Genomic DNA, 12,704 nt, shown 5'->3' on the forward strand with positions numbered 1-12,704 from the left:
CACATATGTAATGTAGAATGTGTTATTCTTTGTATTGCTGTCACCAAAAACTATATCCCAAGCACAAGTTGGGGAGGGTAGGACTTATTTGGTTTACACTTCTTCATTGCTATTCATCATCTGAAGACAGACAGAACAGGAACTGAAATGGGCCAGGTACCTAGAGGCAGGAGCTAATACAGAGACCATGGATGGGTACTGCTGCCACCCACACCAGTCGAGTCAGCTTGACAGGCCGAGAGGCCTGGAAGCACTCATGAGGCAAAGAGTTTCACGGAAGCTCACCTTCTGGAGTATTGGCCTTCTCATCAACCCATATACTCATGCCCTATTCCCGTGTTAGTCTGGTGTATGGATCCACATGCTCTCTTTTAGTGTTATCTTATTATAAGTTATTTTTAAGATTGAATTCTGATATAGCTAAGCTTTCGCCAGTGTTCCAATATCCTAGAAAGTCCTTGAGCTGACCATGGGCTTGGAATTCAGTAAGAATGTTGCCTATTCAGTGGCATTCAGAATTGCCTCTGGTATTATACTACCACTTTGAATAAAAGCTAAGTCACTGCCCTACACAAGAATTTATCATCATCTAGGATGAAGGAAGTTTGAGACCTAAGGAGGAAGCAGAGTACATACTTAAAACTATAGATAGCTGAGTTCCACCCATATACACGTATTTACAATGGCCTAGGGGGAAGGTGGTCTATACAATAGACTAAAATAGGAACTATAGCAAGGGCACAAAGCCCTTGACCCTGACTTCTAAGATTATGTGGATATTTGGTGGAGCTCTTTTTGATCCCAGTTGTTAACAGTGAATTTTATCCCAGGTGTTTCCTGTGAGAACTTCTGAGTTTGTATTCCTCCGTTTTCTGTAAGAATCCAGTAACCTCTTTGTACCTTGCTTGTGTGTCACCCAACTTTCCTATTCTCTTCTGTATAAAAAGTTTGATGCTCAATTTGACACATTACATTCAGATTCTACACAACCTCTTCTCTGTGTATCTATCTATCATTTCATCCAACGCTTTGCCCACCTGTGACTAGAGATCCGTTCCACGCAGACAAAGGGGCCCAGAGTGTCTGCAGCATTCTGCTTAGTGGTTAGTTCCCCATGGTTTCATGCTTTCTCATAGAGAACTCAGAACCACAAGCACATGGATGGCAGTATCAACAATTGCCAGAAATCCTACCCATCAATCATTAATTAAGAAACTGCCCTGCAGTCCTTCCTGCACAGACCAATCTTATGGAGACATTTTCTCAATTGAGATTCCCTACTCTCAGGGGACTTTACTTTGTGACAAGTTGACAAAAAACTATCCAGCCCAGTCAATATCAACATATAAATCAACACATAGCATATTTATCTTCCTGGGACTGGGATACGTTATTCAGGTTATGTTTTGTTTTTAGTTTTGTTTTTTTTTTATTTTTTTCTGTTTCCATCCATTTCATAACAGCTGAGTAATGTTCCATTGTATAAATATAACATATATGTTATACATTCTTCAGTTTATGGACATGTAGGTTGTTTCCAGTTGCAGATAATTATGAATACAGCAGCAATTAATATGGTTGAGCAAGTGTGCTTCTAGGAGGAAGAAGCACTTTGCGAAACATTCTGACCTATCAGGTGTCTGTTGTTATGTCCCCCCATTTAATATCTGATTTTGCTAATTTGGATATTATCTTTTTTATTTTAGTTAACTTGAATAATAGTTTGTTTATCTTAGTGATCTTGTCAAAGAACCAATATTTGTTCCAAAAATTTATTTGTATTTTTCTTTCTATTTTTTTTTCCACCCTGAGTTTTACTATTTCCTGCCACCACATCTTTTGGGTGTCATTTCTTCTTTGTGTTTGAGATCTTTAGGATGTGCTGTTAACGTGCTAATATAAGGTTTTGCTAATATTTTTAACTCATTTTTTATTAGATATTTTTCTTAATTTACATTTCAAATGCTATCCTGAACGTTTCCTATACCTTCCCCTACCCTGCTTGCCAACTCACCCACTCCTGCTTCCTGGCCCTGGCATTCCCCTGTACTTGGGTATATAATCTTCACAAGACCAAGTGACTCTCCTCTCTTTGATGGCTGACTAGGCCATCCTCTGCCACATATGCAACTAGATACATAGTTCAGGGGGTTACTGGTTAGTCCATATTGTTGATCCTCCTTTAAGGTTGCAGACCCTTTAGCTCCTTGGGTACTTTCTCTAGATTCCACATTAAGGGCCTTGTGTACCATCCAATAGATGACTGTGAGTATCCAATTCTGTATTTGCCAGGAACTGGCATAGCCTCACAGGAGATAGCTATTCCAGTGTCCTGTCAAAAAATTTTGCTGGCATATGCAATATTGTCTGGGTTTGGTGGTTGTCTATGGGATGAATCACCAGGTGGAGCAGTCTCTGGATGGTCGTTTCTTTTTTCTCACCTCCAAAATGTCTCTGTAACTCCTTCCATGGGTATTTTGTTCCCATTATAAGAACCAATGAAGTATCCACACTTTAGTCTTCCTTCATCTCGAGTTTCATGCGTTTTGGAAATTGTATCTTGAGTAGTCTGTTTGGGGGCTAATATTGGCTTATAAGTTAGTACATATCATATGTGTTCTTTTGTGATTGGATTACCATACTCAGGATGATATCCTCCAGATACATGCTTTTGCCTAAGAAATTCATAAGTTCATTGTTTTTAACTGCTGAATAGTACTCCATTGTTTAAATATACCAGAATTTCTGTATCCATTCTGTATCATATATTCTTCTGTTGAGCAACATCTGAGTTCTTTCGAGCAAATGGCTATTATAAATAATGCTAGTGACTGCTTCCAATTCTAAGAAGGGGCAAAGTGTCCACAATTTGGTCTTCATTCTTCAGTTTCATGTGTTTTGCAAATTGTATCTTATATCTCGGGTATGCTAAGTTTCCGGGCTAATATCCACTCATCAGTGTGTAAATATCATTTGAGTTCTTTTGTGATTGTGTTACCTCATTCAGGATGATGCCCTCCACATCCATCCATTTGCCTAGGAATTTCATAAATTCATTTTTTAATAGCTAAGTAGTACTCCACTGTGTAAATGTACCACATTTTTTTGTATCCATTCCAATGTTGAGGGGCATCTGAGTTCTTTCCAGCCTCTGGCTATTATAAATAAGGCTGTTATGAACATAGTGGAGCAGGTTTCCTTCTTGCTGGTTGGGACATCTTCTGGATATATGCCCAGGAGAGGTATTGTGGGATCCTCTAGCAGTACCATGTCCAATTTTCTGAGGAACCGCCAGACTGTTACAGAGACAAAGTTTGGAGCTGAGACAAAAGGATGGACCATCTAGAGACTGCCATGTCCAGAGATCCATCCCATAATTAGCCTCCAAACGATGAAACCGTTGCATAAACTAGCAAGATTTTGCTGAAAAGACCCAGATATAGCTGTCTCTTGTGAGACAAGGCTGGGGCATAGCAAATACTTAAGTAGATGCTCAAAGTCAGCTATTGGATGGAGCACAGGATTCTCAATGGAAGAGCTAGAGAAAGTATCCAAGGAGCTAAAAAGATCTGCAAAGCTGTAGGTCCAATAACATTATGAACTAACCAGTACCCCGGAATTCTTGACTGCATATGTATCAAAAGATGGCCTAGTAGGCCATCACTGGAAAGAGAGGCCCGTTGGACATGCAAACTTTATATGCCACAGTACAGGGGAATGCCAGAGACAAAAAATGGAAATGCGTGGTTAGGGAAGTGGGGGGTACGGTATGGGGGACTTTCTAAATGTACATTCTAAATGTAATTGAGGAAAATACGTAATAATAAAAAATATTAACAAAATAAATAAATAAGGCTGGTATGAACATCATAGAGAATGAATCCTTATTACACATCGGAACATCTTCTGAGTATTTGCCCAGGAGAAGTGTTGCTGGATCTTCTGGTAGTACTATGTCAATTTTCTGAAGAAGCACAAGACTGGTCCAGGTCCCTGCCAAGTGTATTCTGCAAAGGCCCCAGACATCCGGCCACTTTCCGAACCAGAGTAAAGGGGGTCCGCCTGGTGCAGAAGTGCTTTGCCTGAGCATCAGCAACAGACATCTTGGTTCTAGGACCCCACCGGGTGTATTCTGCACAGGTGAGAGTACGGAATACAGAAGCCAAAAGCTTCTGGGAGAGGTGGGAGCCACAGAGCTTCTAAGGAAGCCCACTTTTCGGGCCCAGACAACTGGCAAATGTCCAGGCCAGAGGAAAGGGGTCTGACCAGTGCGGGACTGCTTTGAGTGAGCATCTGCAGCAGATATCTTGGTTCCGGGACCCAGCCGAGAGTATTCTGCACAGGCTTCAGACATCTGGCCACTTTCCCAGCCAGAGGAAAGAGGTCTGCCCATTGCAGGAGTGCATTGCCTGAGCATCAGCTGCAGACATCTTGGTTCCAGGACTCCACAGAGTGTATTCTGGACGTGTGAGAGTGTAGAATACAGAAGCTAACACCTTCTGGGACAGGCCAAAGCAACTCAGCTTCAGGACAGGTCCTGTTTTGGGCCTTCTTCTTCGGCCAGGAGGGGGGTCTTAAGGCCATATATCTGTGCACCTTTCCCGTGAGAGGAGAGCTCGCCTGCAGAGAGTCCTCTGACAACTGAAACTCAGAGCAGAGATGTAGTCTACCAGGTCTGCTGATAGAGGCTAACAGAATCACCTGAGGAACAAGCTCTAACCAGAGACAACTATAACAACTAGCTCCAGAGATTACCAGATGGCCAAAGGCAAATGTAAGAATTGTACTAACAGAAATCAAGAACACAGCACTCCCACTCCACCTAGTCATGTGCACCCCAACAAAACCGAAAAGCTAGACCCGGATTTAAAAGCATATCTCATGAAGATGGTAGAAGGCATCAAGAAGGACTTTAATAATTCACTTAAAGAAATACAGGAGAACACTGCTAAAGTGTTACAAGTCCTTAAAGAAAAACAGGAAAACACAACCAAACAGGTAGAATTCTTTAAAGAAAAACAGGAAAACACATCCGAACAGGTGATGGAAATGAACAAAACCATACTAGACCTAAAAATGGAAGTAGACACAATAAAGAAAACCCAAAGTGAGGCAACGCTGGAGATAGAAACCCTAGGAAAGATATCTGGAACCATAGATGCAAGCATCAGCAACAGAATACAAGTGATGGAAGAGAGAATGTCAGGTGTAGAAGATTCCATAGAGAACATCAGCACAACAATCAAAGAAAATGCAAATTGCAAAAGGATCCTAACTCAAAACATCCAGGAAATACAGGACACAATGAGAAGACCAAACCTACAGATAATAGGAGTTGATGAAAATGAAGATTTTCAACTTAAAGGGGCAGCAAATATCTTCAAAATAATTATAGAAGAAAACTTTTCAAACCTAAAGAAAGAGATGCCCATGAACATAAAAAAAAGCCTACAGAACTCCAAATAGACTTGACCAGAAAAGAAATTCCTCCCAACACATAATAATCAGAAAAACACATTCACTAAAAAAAGATAGAACATTATAAGCAGTAAGGGAGAATGGTCAAGTAACATATAAAGGCAGGCCTATCAGAATTACACCAGACTTTTCACCAGAGACTAGGAAAGCCAGAAGAGCCTGAACAGATGTTATACAGACACTAAGAGAACTCAAATGCCAACCCAGGCTACTATACCTGGCCAAAATCTCAATAACCATACGTGGAGAAATCAATGTATTCTATTTCTCCTTCCCTGTGTAATTTGTTGACAACTTTCTGAAGTATTATAACTATCTATCCTAAAATTTAACATTTTTTTGTTTCATATTATTAATCAGTAGTTTGAAATATGAACTTATTATGGCACTACCCAATGCAGGTAGAAAATATGCATAATTATTATTTTTTAAACAATATTGTGTATTTATGTTTAGGTAGGCATGAAATTATTAAGACAAAGTATTCTGTCCTCGTTCTAAAATCAGTTCTAGGTAACAGTAAAATAGTTCCTATGATCTAGAAGAAAACACAGAAAAATAGACAACAGGAATATATTACTTTAAAGCTAGATGATATATATATGTACACAGTATATTTCAAATGAGTCACTAATCTTGTTGTCAGGGATCACAGATGTGTAATATGCTTGATTAATTTTTCTGCTAGTAGCATAAACAGAACATTCTGCCACTATATAACAGCAAGCCCTAAGAATTAAATTTCAAGATTGTTTATAACTTTATTTATTCATGTTCTATTACTCGAGTATGTGGTTTCTTCAGAAAGTGTTGTAGTATCAAGTTTTGGACTGTAACCAAGAGTAATGCCACTTAAATGTAATATTTTAAATAAAATTCCTAAAATGTGGCATTCCGTATGGGAATAACAGACATAATCCTATACTCATGCTTACCTAAACTTGTAATCTCTAATGTTTCCTCCTCCTACTATGTTGCATGTGTTCTGTCATTCCCTCCTTCCATAAAGGCTTCATCCTTTCTTCCATGCCATGTGCCACTTTGGGGTTCCTTATCTCCACAGATACTCCAAGTTAAACATAAAATCTAATAGTTGAAGCTAGACCAAATGTGATTACAGACACGTAGCATTTCTCTTTATAGGCCTGACTTAACGCATTTACTATATAGTATTTTCAAATTCCATATACTCTCTAGCAAATTTAGTTACAGCTGATTGCATCTCCTTTTTTGAAAACAAAATCAACAAAAATGACTGAGCAAGTATCAATAGATAACCATGCTATCTTTTCTACACTCAAGTGTGATATAGGTGAGTCACCAGTTAGTTCTATTTTTAGATATTTTTAGCAAATTCCACACTGATTTTATCCTGGATGTACCAACTTAAGCACCCACCAGCAGAACAGCTGTACTTTATTCCCACATCGCTAATGCTTCTTGACTTTTGTTTTCCTGATTGTACTCATTCTTTAAGGGATGAGCTAGAATTTAAGTATACCAGTGTACTTTGAAAGTAAACAATGCTTTGAATTTGATTTTATATGGTGTTACAATTAAGAAATTGTAATCTGTTCTAAAAGATTAAATAGGATTGTAGTTGTATATGGAATTTTATCTCATGTTAAGCATGATTCTGCCCTGGAAATTCATATACTTTATTTGCAGTTGTATATTGGATATAGGATACTGTGCTAGGCATAACTATTGCTTTCCTTTGGAAATTAATATAATATAAGGAGATATGATTGTATGTCTTATTGACAAGAGGTATACTTATGAAGGCTAGTCTTGGTTGTAACCCTGATAATATTAGGAATTCACTAAAACTCTGGGAATTTGGGGCACCTGTGAGGAATTTTTTTTCCTGATTTGATTATGTGAAATAGGAAGACCAACCCCAAATGTAGATCGTTTGTTCTGTTGTAGAAACAACTGTAAAATATAAATTTCATTGATGTCAGTTTTTTTAATAAAAGTGTGTAGCTAGGACTAAATTCTAGTAGTTACAATCAAGATAGTTTTTATGATCCTACACTGTTTCTGTCTTTTATTACAGTGTTTCCTGAACACTGAGGTGGAGATTTGATGGTGACCTCCCTTTTAGGACTGAATGTTAGAAGGTCCCTCAGGCTTTGCATATTATATGGCTGGTAGATTAGAAAGGAGATGGTTACAAGCAAAATTGGATGGATGAGCAGGTAGGCATTCCAAAGAGCAAATGGTGCTTGACTAACCTCGTAAGCTATCTCCCTCTATTCTCTGGGACTGGTTGTTGCTAGTCTATTTCTGTTTTTCCTTATATATCAGATTGATATTTCACAAGTGTTGTTCCTCCATGCCCAGAACCCTTATTTTTAGTCTTATACCGGAACAAGCTTCCTTTCATTTTCAGCTGATCTGCTCAGGTTTCAGTATTAGAGAGCATCTCAGCAGAGCTTGCAGCTCTATAACCCTGCCACTCCCACTGCTGCTGCTTTCCAACTAGCATTTCTGGACCCATCACGTGTTCACCTGTAACTTTACTCCAAGATGATTTGGCGGGAATCAGGTCCCTACCCCTGCTTCATAAATGAGTTTCAGAAATAGTAAAATTGAGCTTTGTTCAGAATTTTGCCTTAGCTACATCTTTCTCTTCTCTGCCTAGCTCCCTGTTCTCTTCCAGGTTTCCAAGATTCCTTTCCAGATTAGAACCCAGACATGTGAGCCGCTGGCCAGACACAACACATTTGAATTGGTACTTGTGTGTGACTTACACATCTACATGCTCCTGAGGCTGTCAGGAGTATACTCTGTTTCACACTCAGCAACACTGTGTCTAGGAGGCTAAAGGCAAGCTAATGGTTAACAGAAAGAAGGTATTGAAACAAAGTTGCAGAGTGTTGAGTCCTGAAACAATGAAAGGCAGAGATGACCCTGCCTTAAGTGCTTCTCTCTCTGACAGGCAAATGCCAAACAGAAGTAAATTTATTTCTTGATCTCTTGAGGTTCTATGCCCCTTCAGGGTTCTCATTCTCTAAGCTCTGCATGCATGCCCGACATGACTAGGTCATGTTATATCTTCTGCTGATCAGAGGAAAGATTTGTCCTGCTTTAGAGCCCGGCCCCAGGAAGTTAGAACCCAATAAAAGCAGACCTAATGATTTATATGAACTCAGGCTGTGTCCTTTATTATCATAGCACAAGGAATGCTAAAATATGGATAGTTATGGTGAATTTGATCCTGGCTCATTGCCACAAGACTCTAGGTGTCTGTGTAAAGGTTTCTCTTGGCTGCATGAGCTTTGCCAATTTAGATATCTGAAGCCTTATGTCATGGACCTTGGCCCACAAAAATCCTGATTTCTTTTCTCCAGTTTTTTCCAGCATGAATCCTAGATACTGCTGAAATATTACTTTTGAGTCAGACATTGAGCAAAATTTTGTGTATGAGATCTTACAAGAGAGCTTTATACAATGCCCAAGTCTGCCTTCAAGATAAACAAGCCAGTTCAGAACTAACTTTACTGGGATGCTCCATATTCTCTACCCAGAAATCACTGTATTTTCCCCAGGACCACTTTTTCTTTTCTCAACTTGAAGTCTAGATTACTTCTGCCTCTCTCTGATTTCTATGCTCCCCATTCTCTCTCCCATGTAGATGCTTCAGGGATGAATCATCTCTATAGAAAGGGACTGACTGGTTTAAGAGAAGTTCAAGTTGCTACAACAGTAGTGGTATCAGAGTGGATGACCAGAATTCTCCAGGTTACAACAGACTATTCATAGAAGGGACTGCAGATATCGTGGTGAATTGTGGAGAGCCGGTACGTGCTGCAAGCAATTACGTGCGTGCCGCCAGTAATCTCTGAGAAGAGCCTTGTGTGCCGTGAGCAATCACCATTATAAGATGGTGCGGGCCTCCACAGTGCCTAACTAGTAAACAAGCCTTGTACGCAGGTGCGAGAGTGAATTAACTCCTAGTCACTCCCATTCTTGGGGTGTAATAGTGGGGTGATGGGCAAGCAATGAATCAGGAGCTGTCATGCCATATCAGGTGCTGAAACGTCACACTGCTGGTTATAAAAGCAGTGCCACTTTCCCGGATCGGGATCTTCCTGAGAAGCAATCAATAAAGCTCTTGCTGAGGAAGATTCTGGTTTGTTGCATCTTTCTTGCTGGTCGAGCTGGACGCAATAAGTGGTGCCAAAACCCGGGAACTGTCATCACACCGGCGCAAGGAAGATCCCTCATTCACGGGGCAGAATCAGAACTGTGGGACAAAAGGCTCTACAAGGTACGTACAATCTTGAAATTTCTCCAGAGTTAGAAGCCCTTTTGATTGTTTGCATGGCGATTACACTTTTCCTTTTGGTTTCATTTTGTTTCCACCACTGGAACTGTTGACTGGTTCTTAGTCGCAGTCAGGCCTGGACAGCGCCTGGACAGCAATCAATTTCAGGCCCGGTCAGGCCTGGACAGCGGCAGTATGGGAATCTCCCATTCTATAGTAGTGGGCTTACGCTCAGTCCTGAAGCAGTGTGGCCTAAAAATCGCCACTAAGACCTAAGAGGGATTTGTCAGAGAGATAGACCGTGTTGCACCATGGTATGCTTGCTCATTGTCATTAACTGTCGCCTCTTGGGACAAACTGAAAGGAGATCTAGTTAGGGAACAGCAGAAAGGCAAACTTAAAGCAGGGATTATGCTGCTATGAAATTGGTGAAATCATGTTTAACAGATGAGGATTGTCAGCAAATGGTAGAAGCAGGGCAGAAAGTTCTGGACGAAATTCAAGAAAGTCTATCAGAGGTAGATCAGGGAGAGAGAGTAAAAATAGAGAGGAAACAAAGTGCACTGAAGAATTTAGGCCTTTCCATGAGCCTTGAGACCGAGGAAAAGAGAATGTCAGGGAAAATACCTGGGGAGAGATTAGAAAAAGGGATGGAAAGGGAGAGAAGAAGGGAGATCGAGCTGGAGAGGCACATAAGGAAAGAAGCCTCTACCCACCACTAGATGAGTTTAAGCAGCTAGCTGTCAGTAGCTCAGAATCAGATAAGGAACTTAGCTCCTATGAGGAAACAGACTTAGAGAAGAAAACGACAGGTTGTGAGGGAGAAAGATACCAGTCAGATGAAAGACGAGTTAATCAGTTACAGAATAACATGAAAGCAGCTAGAGACAAATGTCAAATCATTGAGCAGTCTTCTGATATGCAAATTCAGGGTTCTAGTGCACCTCCGCCTTATGTGCAGAGTCACCATTCTGAGCCTTATGTGCAGAGGTATCATTCAGACTCATTTATACCAAAAGAGGAACAGAGGAAGATACAACAGGCATTTCCAGTTTTTGAAAGAGCTGAGGGAGGGCGTGTTCACGCTCCAGTAGAATATATACAGATTAAGGAGCTTGCAGAAACAGTCCGTGTTATGGAGTCAGAGCTAATTTCACTGTAGCACAAGTTGAAAGGCTTGCAACTCACACTATGACTCCTGGTGATTGCCAGACTGTAGTAAAAGCTGCAGCCCCCAGTATGGGGATGTATCTTGAATGGGAAGTTTTGTGGCAGGACTCCTGTCAGACGCAGGCAAGGGCCAATGCCACCATGGAAGGAAACCAAAGGACATGGACATTTGAATTGCTTACAGGTCAGGGACAGCATGCTGCTAACCAAACAGATTATTATTGGGGAGCATACGCCCAGATCTCAGCTGCCGCTGTTAAGGCATGTAAGGCTCTCTCTAAGAAGGGAGAGGCAAGTGGGCATTTGACCAAGATCACTCGGGTCTACCAGGAGTCATACTCAATTTTTGTGGCTAGTATGACAGAGGCAGCAGGGAGAATATTTTGAGATACAAAAGCAGCTATGCCTTTAATTGAACAGTTGATATATGAACAGGCTACCCAGGAATGCAGGGCAGCTATTACACCTGGAAAAAGCAAGGGACTGCAGGACTGGTCGAAGGTTTGCCGTGAACTTGGTGGGCCACTCACTAATGCAGGTTTAGCAGCTGCCATTCTACAAGTGCAAAAATGCCCTGACATGGCTGAGCTCAAACTCTGCTATAATCGTGGCAAACCGGGACACTTAAAAAAGGACTGTAGAGCCCTTGTTAAAAGGAGAGCACCAGGATTGTGCACTAAGTGTGGAAAATGATATCATTGGACTAGCGCTTGTCGTTCAATCAGGGACATTCGAGGCAGGCTCCTGCAGCCAGGATTCCCTCAAGCAGTAGATAATGACACCATTTCAAAAAACCAGTACAGGGCCCTCAGGTCTTAGGGCCCGAAAACATACGGGACCACGACAGGCGAAAGGTGGACCCCACAGTCCGCAGGGCAACAGAAGGCTCAGCTGGATTGGACCTCCGTACCACCACCCAATTCATGCTGATCCCTCAAATGGGAGAGCAGCCTATTCCTACTGACTATAAAGGACCTCTGCCATCTGGGAGTGTCGGCCTAATATTGGGAAGGGCTTCCCTTACACTACAAGGTCTTATTGTTCACCCTGGAGATGTAGGTCAAGATTATGAAGGGGGACTTCAAGTTCTCTGTTCCTGTCCTCAGGGTGTCGTTTCTATTTCACAAGGAGATAGAATAGCTCAGTTAGTAATTCAGCCAAGCCTACATGGCTGTTTTCCCTCTTCTGGTGTCCCTCAAGCTACCAGAGGGATTGGTTCTACTGGAAATGATTCGGCCTATTTAATAATGCCTTTAGATTCCAGGCCTTCTTTAGAGTTAGTTATAGAAGGGAAACAATTTAAGGGAATTTTAGACACAGCAGCAGACAAAAGTATTATTTCTTCTCACTGGTGGCCGAAAACTTGGCCAGTTATTCAGTCATCACATTCTTTGCAAGGTTTCGGTTATCAGTCCTGTCCCACTATTAGTTCCCGTTCTTTGAGCTGGACAGCGCCTGAAGGTCAAATGGGATGATTCACTCCTTATGTCTTACCACTCCCAGTAAATCTCTGGGGGAAAGACATCTTACAGGCACTAGGACTGACCTTAACTAATGCATGCTCGCCACAAGCTGTTCGAATGATTAAGAAAATATGCTATAAAGAAGGAAGGGGATTAGGAAAAGGAGAGCAGGGTAAACTTGAACCTATCCCTCAAAAAGGTAATAATGGGAGACAAGGTTTGGATTTTTTCTAGAGACAGCTGTTGAGGGTTCCATGCCCATACCATGGCTTACAGAGGAAGTTGTATGGGTTCCCCAATGGCCTCTCTCCTCTGAAAAA

The sequence above is a fragment of the Mus musculus genome, chromosome Y, assembly GCF_000001635.26.
Source record: "Mus musculus strain C57BL/6J chromosome Y, GRCm38.p6 C57BL/6J".
In the NCBI taxonomy this organism is placed as follows: domain Eukaryota; kingdom Metazoa; phylum Chordata; class Mammalia; order Rodentia; family Muridae; genus Mus; species Mus musculus.